We start from the raw sequence: 14,233 nt of genomic DNA on the forward strand, positions 1-14,233 counted from the left end.
AGTACAGAGAACTGTTAACACTACAATACGTTTAAAAATTATCAAGAGGATTAAACCTCTGGCCTGGAAGGCAACCAGCAACCGAGTAAAAACTGCTAAGATAAGCGGCCTGCTTCTACTAACTCCTTCCTCTCTTTTGCTTGGCAAAAAGCCACAACTTAAGTACTTGGCGTTCGCAAGACAAATTTGCATAAATAAGTTAAAGCTTTTAATTCTGGCCGGAAGTAGAAAATAAGAAGTGATAGTAAAGATTTAAAATAAAATAAACGTTAGTAAAACTTAAGATCCTTACATACTTCCCGCCAGAGTTAATTAGTTTGAAACTGAGGTCTAAAACGACCTTGTTGAAAACTTTTAGCTCTAGAATCTAACGCGAGGCCAATCTTTTACAAACATTTCTCACTAGAAACTAGAAATTTAAAAAAAAATTGTTTTTACATTATCAGCTCCATGGAGAACCACTTTTCATCTGTACTGCATCTAAACAGGAGCTTTTAGTTCAAATCTGGTTCCTTCCAGATCTCTGGAAGGAAAACTAGTTTAATGAAATGTTACACAATGAAATGGCAAGTAACATGAATATTTATATTTCTCTTAACATTCTTATTTCATTCATGACTTTATTTTAATTATCTCTCCCCGTGCTCTCTGACATGTGTTGTAAAAGAAAACACCAAACACGAATGTGTTTATGTATACGTGTTCTACACTGCCTTCTACAATAAAAACACTAGCGTGTTAAAATTCAACATAACAAGACCTCGTAACACACCCTATCTTCATTTCTAAGCCCTGAGGTACTATTCTGAAAGGGGCTAACTCTGAAGTGTAGCGTCAGAGAGCCTAACTACATTCATTCAACCTTTAACACATATTCACCATGATTTGGTCTTTTTACAGTCACACGCATAAAAAAAAAATTTAACATTACTTTCACTTTTAACATATCACAGTATTTCTTAACATTTAAAATAATAGTTCACATTGTATATAAGAACATATTAACATGCCGTTAATTTTACGCATTTTAAAACATACATTAGTAGTACATTGTTAACTTCTATTCTTTTCCAAGCAAGTGCCAATTCTTCTACATTGAAACACTACATTTCAAAAGTCTTTCAGACCAAAACTTCTTACTTGCCAGAATCTTTTAAATAAAATTTATACAATAACTTTTACAATATTCAAGTATTTACACATTCCTATTATACATCAACTTTAGTTTTACTCGCGAGTAATTGAAAAACATAACACCAAAATAGGTAACAACGCATTTCTCGCCTTTTTGGCGATAAAGGTAGACCTCACATGAGGTAAAATTTCTTGAAATCTGCCACTTGCAGTAAAAATGAAAGATTAACTTAAGTTTGCAAAGTAACATAAAATTTTACTTATCTTTGTGATATTCGGACATTCTTTTCTCTGCCCAGTCCTGGAAGGTAGCAACGATTCGTGTTTGATTTATCCTCCTTCTTGTGCGGGCTCGCTCTTCAGGCCCTTCCTCTAGAAGCTTTCTTTTCCCTCCAGTTCGATCACCCTTGAATACCTTCTTTTTCGCCTCTGCCTGTGGTCCTGGCCGTTTGATGGGAGCTGGTCTTGGCGGAACCGGGACACTTCACTCTCGTTCCTGCTTGGACCTCGTTGCTGGCCGTTCAAATTTTCCTTGTATCTTTTCCTCCGCCGCTGGTGGTCCTTCCGCAGTTCGGCGACTTTTGCTGCGTATAGTCCTGTCCGATGAGTAGATCTTCCGTTTGGGAGCCGGTTTATAGTTGCCGTTATTTCTCCTGGCTCTCTTTGCATTCGTCGTACTTCTCCCTTCTTCATTCTGGGGGTGGTCGTGCGCTCTCTTTTATGGTAGGTGGAACGGCTTCTTTTTCTTGTTACCTTCAATTTTCCAACGGGGAAACTTTCTTTTCAATTGCTCCTGCCTCCTAATGGCTTGTCCTTGTGCTTGACGTTGTTCCACCTCTGGAGCTTGTGCCTGCCGTGCCTGCCGTGCCGGATCCTGCAAAAGATTTTTGAATATTTGCATTTTATTACGGTCATAGTATGGTTTTATTTGGTCAATGTTTGCGGAGCACGTGTTTCACCATTCCTTGCTTTCAACACCACTACAGCGTGAGTTATTTTTTCTATGACATATGGTCCTTCAAATCGTGGAAAAATTTTGGCGGTTTTATCTTCTGGTGCTGAAGAAAGTGAATGCTTCATTTTTAATACTTCACCTCGTACTTTATAAGTTACTCCCCGTCGTTTCAAATCGTAATAGAGTTTTTGTTTTCTCTGTGCTACTTCAGTGTTCTTTTTTGCTTCTTTAATTAATTTTTCTATATCACCCATTTTAAATTCTGGGGCTCTTTGTTGAACATAAAATAATTTATCTAACGGCGTTATAATCTTTCTGCCTAAAAATAACTCAGCAGGAGTTTTGCCCGTTGTATCAAGTTTTGCGGTCCTAAGGGCGAAAGCAAATTCATTGACATAGTTATCCCAGCTTTTATGAAAATTTTTAACATAACTACGGATAATTTTCACTATATTTCTATTGACCCGTTCCGCTATATTTGATTGCGGCCGATACGAGACCATTTTTACATGACGTATGCCCAGTTTTTGGCACATGTCTTCAAATATATTACTTACAAATTGAGGACCATTACCCGATATAACTTTTAGGGGCGCCCCGTATTTAAAAATATATTTATTTAAAATAGAATCAGTAACTAATTTCGCGGAGGCTCGTTTTAAGGGAACAATTTCGGTCCACTTACTAAAATGATCAACCATAACAAGGAGATACCGACTTTTATTTAACTGACTTTTTGGGAAAGGGCCCAATAAATCGATGCCAATTATTTCATTTGGAAATTCGGATTTAATACTATTTAGAAACCCGGCCGGGCGGAAATTAATATAATTAACTGCTTGACATGTTGGGTAGGACAGGACATACGCCCTTGTTAACTTTTGCAGTTCAGGAAAATAGACTGCCTCGCGTACGCGTTGGATAGTTTTTCGAATACCAGCATGAGAAGCTAAAGGGCTGTGAACTCCTGCAGGATATTTAATCTAAGACTAGCTGGGATAACAGGTCGAAATTCGTTGTTGGAATTTGTAGTTTTTGTATAAAATAATAGACCATCTATTAGTTCGTAATGGGCGGCCCTATTTCTTATCGCCACAATATCTTGGTGGCTAACATTTTCAGGATCCTTTAAATACTCATAAATGTTTCCAAACTCAGGATCCTTACCCAGTTCGGTTATTACAGTTTCTCGGGAATTTATTGTACATGCTGTGAGCATTGCTACCTTTACAGTATTACCTTCTTCATCTATTTTTATTCTGGATAGGGCATCTGCTACGATATTTTCCTTTCCGGGGGTATGCTTGATTACCAGATTATATTCTTGTAGCTTGAGTGCCCATCTTATTAACCTTGGGGATAAGTTTTTCCCTGAGTACAATCTAGTTACCGCCGTATGATCAGAGTACACTGTTATCGGCGCCTTTCCAAAATAGACTCGGAACTTTTGCACTGCTAACAGAACTGCAAGTGCCTCTCTCTCGGTCGCGGAATAGTTTCTTTGTGTTTGCTTTAAAGTTCGTCTAAAAAATGCCACGGGCTGCTGATTTTGCGAAAGTACCGCTCCTACCGCATAATCCGAAGCATCCGCTGAAATTTCTAAATTTTCATCCTTTTCAGGAAATTTTAACACAGGGGCTTGCGTTAATGCTTGTTTTAATTTTTCGAAAGCACTATTGGCTTCGGCCGTCCACGAGAATCTTGCCTTTTTCCTTTTTAATTTTAACAATGGCTCAGCGATAGCCGCAAAATCTTTTATAAAGGACCTATAATATGAACAAAGTCCTAGAAAAGAAGACAGCTTCTTTGCCGTGTTTGGAGTCAGATACTTTTGTACAGCGATTATTTTTGATTCATCTGTCTCGATCCCTTTTTGAGATATTTTGTAACCTAAATATTTTAATTCAGGGGCTGCAAATTTGCACTTTTCGACCTTAATTTTTAGACCGGCCTCATTTAATAAAGAAAACACCTGTCTTAAATCCTGTACATGTTGGTCTAGATTATCACTAGTAATAATGATATCGTCTAAATAGATAAATGTGGACTTTCCAAGAACAGGTCTTAACACAATGTCCATGCATCGCTGAAATGTTGCTGGGGCGCCTGAAAGGCCAAACGGCATACGCAAAAATGCATAAGTGCCAGACTTGGTTATAAAAGCAGTCTTAGGCACGTCCTCAGGCCTCACCCCTATTTGAAAATAACCAGTCGTTAAGTCTAAAGTCGTCATAAATTTGGTTGATTTTATGTTCCTTAAAATTTCTTCTATGATCGGTAACGGATATACCGGATATTTCGTTATGGAATTTAATTTACGGTAATCAATAGCGAATCTCCACCTTTTTGGATGCTCCAAAGGATAATCATTATTTTTCTTACATAAAACCACCGGGCTAGCATAACTACTTGAGATGGGCGTTATGATCTTTTTACGTAGCATATCGCTAATGTGCCATTCTATAATTTTTTCTTTATTCTTATCATACCGGTATGCTTTGTGGCGAACTGGCATTGAATCTCCGGTGTCAATACTATGGTTAGTAACTTGAGTAAATCCTGGAATATCACTAAATAACGAAGCAAATTCACTTACCACTTGTCGGATTCTTTGTTGCTCTTCCTTAGGCAGGTGATCAAGGTTTAACATTGGCGATTCCGATTTTTCTTCTCGAACTGGTTTCATCGTCAGCTTAAGGCACGTTTCATTAAAATCCAGCGTTGCTTCTGCCTCTGAAAGAAAATCTATCCCTAAGATAATATGTGCTTGCAGATTCTTTACTATAAAAAACATAACCTTTACTTGTTCGTCCTTGATACGAACGTATAGCGGTAATTTACCTATCAACTTACATCTTTCTCCTTGCGCAGCTAACACTGTCGTATTATCCGAATTATATATGCGATATTTACGAAAATACTTCCTAAAAATATCTTCTGCCACACAGCAACACTGCGCGCCTGTATCCAGGAGTGCGGTGGCTGGGATGTTATTCACCAACACTTCAATCTTCAGAAGAGTCAAATTTTTCACCATTACTGTATTTAACTTGAAGGAAGAGGGGTTTTCTTGGCCTTCGGATTTCTGCACCCTCCCGTCAGCGTTTTAGTTTAAATTTTAGAAATCCGTTTTAGTTTAAATTTTGTTGTTTCCTTTCCATGCCTTTCTTCTTTTTCCACTGGACTTTTTTCCTGGATTACTATTGAACTGTCGACGTTCGCCGGTTGTTGTTGGATACTCGGGTTTCCTTGCCCACTGATTCGCTTTGCTTCCGTAGCCGTGTGCTTGACTTTGCTGTGGTCTTGGCGCACCAAATTGGTTTCATTGTTGATATTGGCGTCTTCTTTCAATGTCCGCCGTTCTTCTACTTTCAAACTGCATTTCTAGCTCAAATAACTTTTCCAGTGTAGTCGGATTCCTTAATTCAATAAAATCTTGCACTTGGGGAAGTAACCTCGGCAAAATCACTTGCATTATCTCAGGATCCGGAAGGTTTCCATACAAGAGTTTGAAGACGTGGATTTTTCTTAAATAAAGGTGGAAAGATTTTCGATTCTTTGCTGATATATGCTGAAAAGTTCCGTTTCTAATTTCGCACGATCCCTTACGACAGGGAAGGCTTTTACTAGGGCAGTCTTGAAATTTTCGTAAGTATAGGTGGGACTTCCTGCTTGACCCAAGAGACTTCTGCCTATACATTTGAACCAATTAAGCGCTTGGCCCCTCAAAGCGCTAGTAGCTAAGGTGACTTTCTGGAACTCGTGCACGGGATACATCATGAAGTGGTCCTCCAATTTTTCCAAAAAACTGGTTACCGATGAGTTTCCATTAAATGTTGCTTCTGGTTTCATCGGAGCGCGCATGGTCTGGACGATGTAACCAAATCCTTCCAGGGCGGCAGCTGGCATTTCTGGATTTTGAGCCGCTTCTGCAGGCAGCACAGGTTCTTCTTGAAACTCGGCCATGGTTATTCTTCTTCGTCGGGCGCCACTATCAGGTTCAGTGTTCCGCCCTACTTGCTTTGGGAACATGCAAAGACCTGACTCGGAACAGGGAGCTTACTAAAGCTATGTTCAATAAATGTGGAAAGTAGACAAGATGCACAGGAAGGGTATACGAAACACTTTATTTTTCACTCTTTACAATAATTTCCGGACTTCGGAATACAGAGACCAACCACTTGTGGTCTGAACGTAAGAATATAAAAATATTAACTAAACTCTAACTTAACATTACAGGAAGCCGTATGTAGTACAGAGAACTGTTAACATTACAATACGTTTAAAAATTATCAAGAGGATTAAACCTCTGGCCTGGAAGGCAACCAGCAACCGAGTAAAAACTGCTAAGGTAAGCGGCCTGCTTCTACTAACTCCTTCCTCTCTTTCGCTTGGCAAAAAGCCACAACTTAAGTACTTGGCGTTCGCCAGACAAATTTGCATAATATAGTTAAAGCTTTTAATTCTGGCCGGAAGTAGAAAATAAGAAGTGATAGTAAAGATTTAAAATAAAATAAACGTTAGTAAAACTTAAGATCCTTACAGTTTGACTTCTGAATTAGTATTTATTCGGCGTGTTATTGTGTCTTAATTAACTCAGTTAGCTAACAGCAATATAAATATATGAACAATGGCAATAGTTCCGTACTATAATCACCGATGACCATCCTCTGTAATCAAGTCCTGTATTCAATTCACAGTTAGGCGTGATTATCATAAAGTTTCGTGTTAACTGTGTTTCCATGGAACGTTATCTTTCCTTTAGAATATTTTTATTCCAAACTGAAATCCATTACCATTTTTTTTACATTTTAAAGTCACTGTATTCATTATCATAATTTATTAGAATCTTTCATGTAACTATTTTATTCTATTATATATTTTTTAATTTTTCCTTAATGTACTGAAGTTAGTGCATTACGTTCAAGGAGTCGCGATATAGTGGTTTGGAGATGGCTGAACCATCATTTCATACTATTCTCAAAAATATTCTTGTCAAATACTGCATGAAACAATTAACTCTACCGATTCGCTATGTTTTCCCAAATAAAAGAATATCCAGTAAAAAACAAAGCCCCAGAAATTGCATGCGATAAATAGTTAGTTGCGTACATAAATGTGTACCTCCAGAATCTGGACTGAAAAATTTAATTATGTCGATTGGAAAAAAAACCGAAAAAGTATACATTAGCATACATTACAGAAAAGGCACTTGTAATTTCTTTCTGTTATAACTGCTATTTTGAAAGGGATTTTCGCATGACGTGATATGAAAAAAAAATTATAACTTGATGAAAACAAAATTATTACCTAGTAAGGAAATTTCAATTCAAACCTCTGAGTTTAATTTAAATTCAGAGGAAAATTATTCTAATAATGAATAAAAAATTGCAGTTTAGTTCCTTATTTTTACTCCCGAGTTTCCATTTCACAAATCAATCCTAGTTTTAATTCTGCTTGCCAAAATATGGAAAGCTTCATATTCATGAAACATTTGAGTTGAATAGCGACAAGATGAAAAGTTCTCTTCATTTGTTTTTTATTTCCTTCTTTTCCTTACATTGCTTTTAGACTACATTAAACCCAGGACTCAAAAATTAATTTGCGAAAGACGTATGCTTATACTTTAATCAACTTGATTTTCTATTTGCATGTAATGAAATGCTGAATTACCAAATCAGAGGCATTGTCATGAATTTCGGTTTACTTTTATGATGAAATTGTTAATCATGAAGCTTACCTTGCACTATTAAATCTAAATAATAAGTGCGTGATGAAACTTGATTGCAGTTTTTATATGTTACTGCGCATGGGATTGGGAGAAAGTTGGGTAAAATAGATAATCTGATTTTCATTCTAAAATGCAAAGTGAAAAGCATTACTAGAGACGGTAATCAGATAACCCGTCGAACTGTAATATAATTGAAATGTTCCACTCGTTAAGGCAAATTGTAAGTGAACAGGACATGCATCATGAAAGTTTCTTTAATATATTCTAAGCTCACGAAACAGTAAACGATATCAAAATACAGTTTATTGCAAACTAATCCACAAGATCTGTATCGAAATTTAAATATTTTCATTTTTTAATATAATGTTAAAAAAACACTTTATTTATTACTATTTAAATGTTCCGCCGCAAAGGCAGTAGACGGAAAGGAGGGATGCCTTCATGGAAGACCTTTCTAAGGGAAACTTGCCCGTATTAACACGCTACACAAGATGCAAACCATGAAAATGTCATGCAACCATCCCATTCGCGTTATTCGAAACTCAGACCGAATTATCAGTGTTCAGGGACTTTACCGCTGGCGAGTCTAAAAAAGTACTTGAAGTAAAACAGCATTATCAAAACATATTTATCAAAGCATAATTACAAAATATATTGCATTTAAGATTATCTGTTGTTCCTAGATAGGGAAGGGCGTGAGACACACTCTTGTTTTCCTATGTTAAACCCCAGGCGTCCCCGTCCTCCGTCACCTATCACCTGTCTGCTGTGGATTCAGGTCTCATTCCGTACCTACTTCTTTACAGGTTCAGGTATTTCTAAAATATAAAACTGATAGCAAATGTCAGACCTTTATCAGTAATTTCAAATTTATTTTGCAAATAATAAAATAATAAATATTAAAAATTATTTAGCTTTTATAAGGTTTAAAATTATTCTCTAAATCCGTGGTCTCAAACTGGCGGCCGGCGGCATTCATCCCCGAGATTAATATTATGCAGCCCTAGAATTAATTTCAATTATTTATTTCTTAGAAATATATTGTTGCAAAGATTTCAAGATTTAAATTTTTGAAGCCCGACTTTGCATATTTTTTTCATGACCATTAGGAACTAACTCGAATAACGCTACAAAAGTTTATATGTTCAAAAGCTAATTAATTCGCAGTGTGATACAAAGCTTATTCAAACATTTAAAATAGCATCTTTCATTAATTTTTCCGTACTTATCAAAAAATATGTATGCTTAGTTTATATGTACCCTTTCGCATTCTTTGGGAATAAATTAACGTGTGAACAGCTTTCTTTTACAGCTGAAACTGATAAAAAAAGGACTCGTTCAAAGGCTTACAATTCACGATGAAGATAATTTTTGAGAATTTTTCTTCTTTGTAATTATAGAAACGATATTATACAAAAATATATTGTACTTAAGTATAAAATTTATAATTATTAACATACATATCTATTTTAATTATGTGTAATACATGCAGCATTCAAATACATATGTATTTGAAATCTGCGTATTATAATACAGCGTTAAAATATATACGTATACTCAAATACATATATATATTAAAATACATATGTATTTTAATTTATGTGTCGAATAAAAATTTCTCAAATAAGAGAAAAAGACTAGGTTGTCATTACTTATTCTCAAGTTTTATTCCATTTGAAATTTTTTTTCTGAATATATGGAAAGTTTGTATAACTTGTTCATTTCTAATTTAAAATGGAGTAAGTTGTTTAGTGACTAATTAAAAATGTTCGAATTATTTAAAAGAAATATCAGTCTGGAAGTTTAATATTAAGCTCTCAGTATACTTGAATTTCAGAATGTACCCAATAGGTATATCTTGCAGGTACCAAATTTTAAATTTCGGAAATTTATTAAATATAAATCTGATTTTTTCCTTTGTGTTATTAATATTATTATAATTGCGTTTTTATTTAGAAAGTAAAACTCAAAATTTAGTCGATTTTTTAAAAAAATTTCTGAAAAAAATTTTCATTTTGCTTTAAAAAAATGTCTGGTCTTTACTCTGTTTTATAGATTGGTAAGATTGTGCATTCTTACCGCATGCTGTTTGAGCTTGAAATCACTGCTTTAAGTAATTTACAACTCAAGAAGATCTTTTTCCAGTTTGTCGCTATTTCTTATCATTAAAAAGAGAACGGCAATTACTTACTCTTAAGAGTTTCAACATGTCAACTTCACTGCACCTCACAAATCGCCATTTCTCTAAGCATTTACTTAATCAAACACATTTTGTTCCCCAAAGCATCTACTACAATGAAATAGAATTATATATGAGGTATCCTCTCAGTCTTGTTTGCGGGCTTAATTAACTAAATTACCTTGAATCTAAATTACTTTGCAAAATTTGTTTTCTTCTTCTTAGGTCTTCAATGCTACGATGCAACATATGCTTTATCGAGATTTGGTTGCTCGTTTGTGTCTTTAGGTTCTAAACTTAATCATACAGATCTCTTTCAATTTTTTTTCACATTTTAGCTACTCGTTCTAGCAATATCACTGCGCAACAGAAATCTTACCAAAATTTCCTGTTCTTAGATGATTTCATGCGCTTACTAAATTCCTAACAAAAAGCAGCTTATTTTCAGTTTCGAAAATGTTTTCAGTCTCAAAATATTTCTTCCTTAATCAATTTAAACCATATGTTATTTAAAAATTGCAGCTGTTGACAAAAGCATCTTACTACATATCACTGAAAATGAAATTTCCTATGATCGAAGAAAATTTCCTTTTCTATTAAACGATTCGAATTTTATACTGTGCTTTGAATATTGATCAAATTGTAATAAGCACTTTTATCTGGAATTTTAAAATGAATTTCTAACTGCACGGGATAATTTCAGTTCATATCTAAAAGATTCGGGCTGCCTCATACGCACTTGATGAACCTTCCTCTAGCTTCAAGGGAGCAAAAACTGTCAAATAGTTTGTTCTACTATTAAGTTTCATCAAAGATTTCATTGTAGATCAAGGGATCTCAATCTTTTTTGGCCCATGCACTCCATTCACTGCTACTAGATGATCATTCTTCTCTTCTTTCCTTAACTGAAATATAAGTACATGTATTTATCTAGATTTAAAGATATTTGATCGTGTTATATAAATTATGCAGTAAAAAGTATAGAAAATGTTGATAATTACCAAAACGTCAATAAAAGTAATTTTTTTATTCATAAGCGTAAACTATATAGATAAATAGAAGGCTGACGGCATTCTCCCCCGAAACTGTGAAATTTCCTCCAAGGGAGAATTCTTCTTTGGTTGAAAACCCCGGACTTAGACAGTACTTACCATAAATGCAGTTCCAGAGGTCTAGTAGTAAGTCAATTCTGATGTAAAGTAGGGGGGCATTATTTTTTTCTTGATGTCTTTGAAAGTGTTTTGTAAATTACGTGTATTTTACATAAAATAATTTTAGGAGCATATAAACTTACATAAGATTAATTAAAATTTATTTCTATAGGTATACTTTAGCATCAGATGTTTACGTATTTTACGAAATCAACACATATTCGCTTCAGATTCCGAATCGGTCTTGAATGCTATCAGAAACGGACAGACTAACGTCACTTCAGATATTTATTTTCTACTAGACCCGTTGCACAACAGGGAAATATCCTGTGCGCTACAATGGATTCCTACGCATGTAAACATTGAGGGAGATAAGTGTGCTGTTTCTCGCCAGAGACATTGAATAATTCAGTATCTCCATCAACGCACTGATGCAAATGCAGTATGTAGATATAGACGTTTTTCTTATAATTTTAAGAAGGCACTTGTCGTTGACTTCGACTGCCCTAGGAATAAAAAATCCATAACAGCTAGATTAAGAACAATTCGCTATAAGGGCATGAAAATTCATCAGGAAAATATCAAGATCATACATTAACTGCGAAACCTGCCTCGACTGTTGTTTTTCTCGTGCCCATGAACTAGCAATGAGAAGCTAATATGTTTTAAAAGACGGCTTCAGGATCAGATATTCCCCAAAGCTGTGAACGAATGCGGCCGCTAACTCTGGTGGCTGCGCCATAAAGATTTGAAATTTTCAAACGTTATAAAACAAACTCTTCACCGACGTTTAATTTTTTTTAAAAAAAAAGATTAATTACGTGCCATTCTAGGTTTTTTTTACTTTTTATTTTGACAAAAACATAAGGCGTATATGACAGAGGAAGTAGGAGAATGGACAACTTTTTTCATTTGGCATTAGTAAAATATATTAATGAATTTTGTTTCGAGGGCAGCATTTTCTAACATATCAATTTTGAATAATTTATTAACTATACAATACAGACATAAATTCAAAGAAAAATATATCACAAGGCTCGATGAGCTGCTAGCTGAGAACTGGCGAAATATGTAATGGTTGATCATTCGAAAAAAAAATTGGAACTCATTTTTTAGGTGCTAAAATTTGTTTTTAAAGAAACATTAATACTCATAGATGACTTTACGCAATGACAAACTTTATCAAACTTCCTTTTGCTACATATCGATTTTTGTAGCAACAAACTGTCGGAAGCAAAAAACAAAGATCGACAAAGGAGAAAAACATAAAATCATGCCCTGAATCTGCAAAAATTCTTACTTTTTCAACTCCAATAAGTTTCTCTAGTTGGCTTTGTGCCCATTTGCTAGCTTCTGGTTCTTTAATTCTCTTTTTAGCAAAACCTATTTCCTTTGATTTCATAAGCTAGTTTAAGATATCACAACGCATTCTGGAGCTTTACTTGCATGTTAAATATAGTACACACATTTTAACACGAAAACTATAAACAAGTCTAGAGCAAATTTTGAATCTGTATTGTTAAATGGTATAATGTTTTCATTAAACATAATTATCTTCTGTTGTATTAGTGGATAAATAAATAATACTTAATTATCAAAGCTTGTACGAATACTTTTGCACTTGCATCGATGTTTGCATCTTATATTTTTAATTTGAAATTATAGGAATCTGCTATATCTGTTCTCTATGTAATATATTTAGCTAAAATATTACGATAGTTTTTTTTTTCAGGCACAAAAGCAATATAAAAATAATTGAAATAGTGACAACAAAAATCGATGAAATCACTGTCACGTTGCATCTTTAATCTGCTTTGAAAATTAAAATAATCAAATATCTTTACTGCTGCGCAGAGAAAGCCGGTATTTTTGTTCATAACATTTTGGTATTTTTTCTGGCAATAAAACTTTAAATCAAATACCTATCATTTGGACCAAAAGGTACCCTTTTAGAGACTTTTTTTGTTAAACATTTTTATTAATGACATACCAAAATTGCCCAATGTCACTCTAGCACTTTATGCAGATTACACATCCAACCTCTCCAAGCACAAACACTTTTATAAACTGGTTCACAACATTTAGAGTTATCTCTCAAGCCTTCAGCACTGGCTCATTACTTGGAAAATCAACATTAATGTCGCTAAATGTGCTGCCATGATATTCACACGCTTCCGACTTCCGTTCCATTAATTTAAAATTCTTTGACGACTATATTCTCTGGTCAAACTCAAATAAATATCTAGGAGGGATACTTGAGTTTGATACTTGATTTCTGTGGAAAGTTCTAGAATTGCGAAGTGTTTCTTTTGTTAAAATAAGTGTTATCCGTTCTGTGTGCATTCAATGTGTTACAAACCCGTACGCACGCAGCACTATCATGGATATCTTTTGCAGGAAGAGAAAGCATCCTAACTTTACATAACTATTTTGATATTAAAAATACATTTTTGTGAAATTATTACCTTAAAATAAGCATTGAATAATATTTTCATATAATTTTCTGATGTCTCTCCATAATTATTACTCCACACTAATAATATTAACTCCATACTAAGACTACCATTATTAATTTCATACTAAGATTAAATTATTAACTCCATACTAAGATTAAATTATTAACTCTGTACTAAGTTTACAATAATTAACTCCATACTAAGATAAATTATTAACTCCATACTTGTACTACGTTTACCAAAATTAACTCCATACTAAGATAAATTATTAACTCCATACTAAGATTATCTCCATACTATTTTTAACTCCATATTAAGATTAAAACTGTAAGTCTATCAGAAACTCGGAACAGTATAAGACGAACTTCAAGTCTGTGACATGTGCACAAACAACGCTTTTTACTTTTCCAGAAAAATAATATTTCTTATGAAATCACCCCACTGCAGCGTGTCTTTTAATTTAGAAGGAAATAAAACATCTAAGATTGCATTATCGATTCCTGTTTAGCATTAGTATAGCAATAAGTAATTCCTAAGATGTAAAAGTGGAATTATTTCTTACATTGACTACAATGATTATTTACTTCAAAAGTGGAATGATTTATACATATATATATAAAGAGTGTC

Source organism: Stegodyphus dumicola, chromosome 2 (genome assembly GCF_044657685.1).
Source record: "Stegodyphus dumicola isolate Sdum_Otavi_A_Nest chromosome 2, ASM4465768v1".
Lineage (NCBI taxonomy): Eukaryota > Metazoa > Arthropoda > Arachnida > Araneae > Eresidae > Stegodyphus > Stegodyphus dumicola.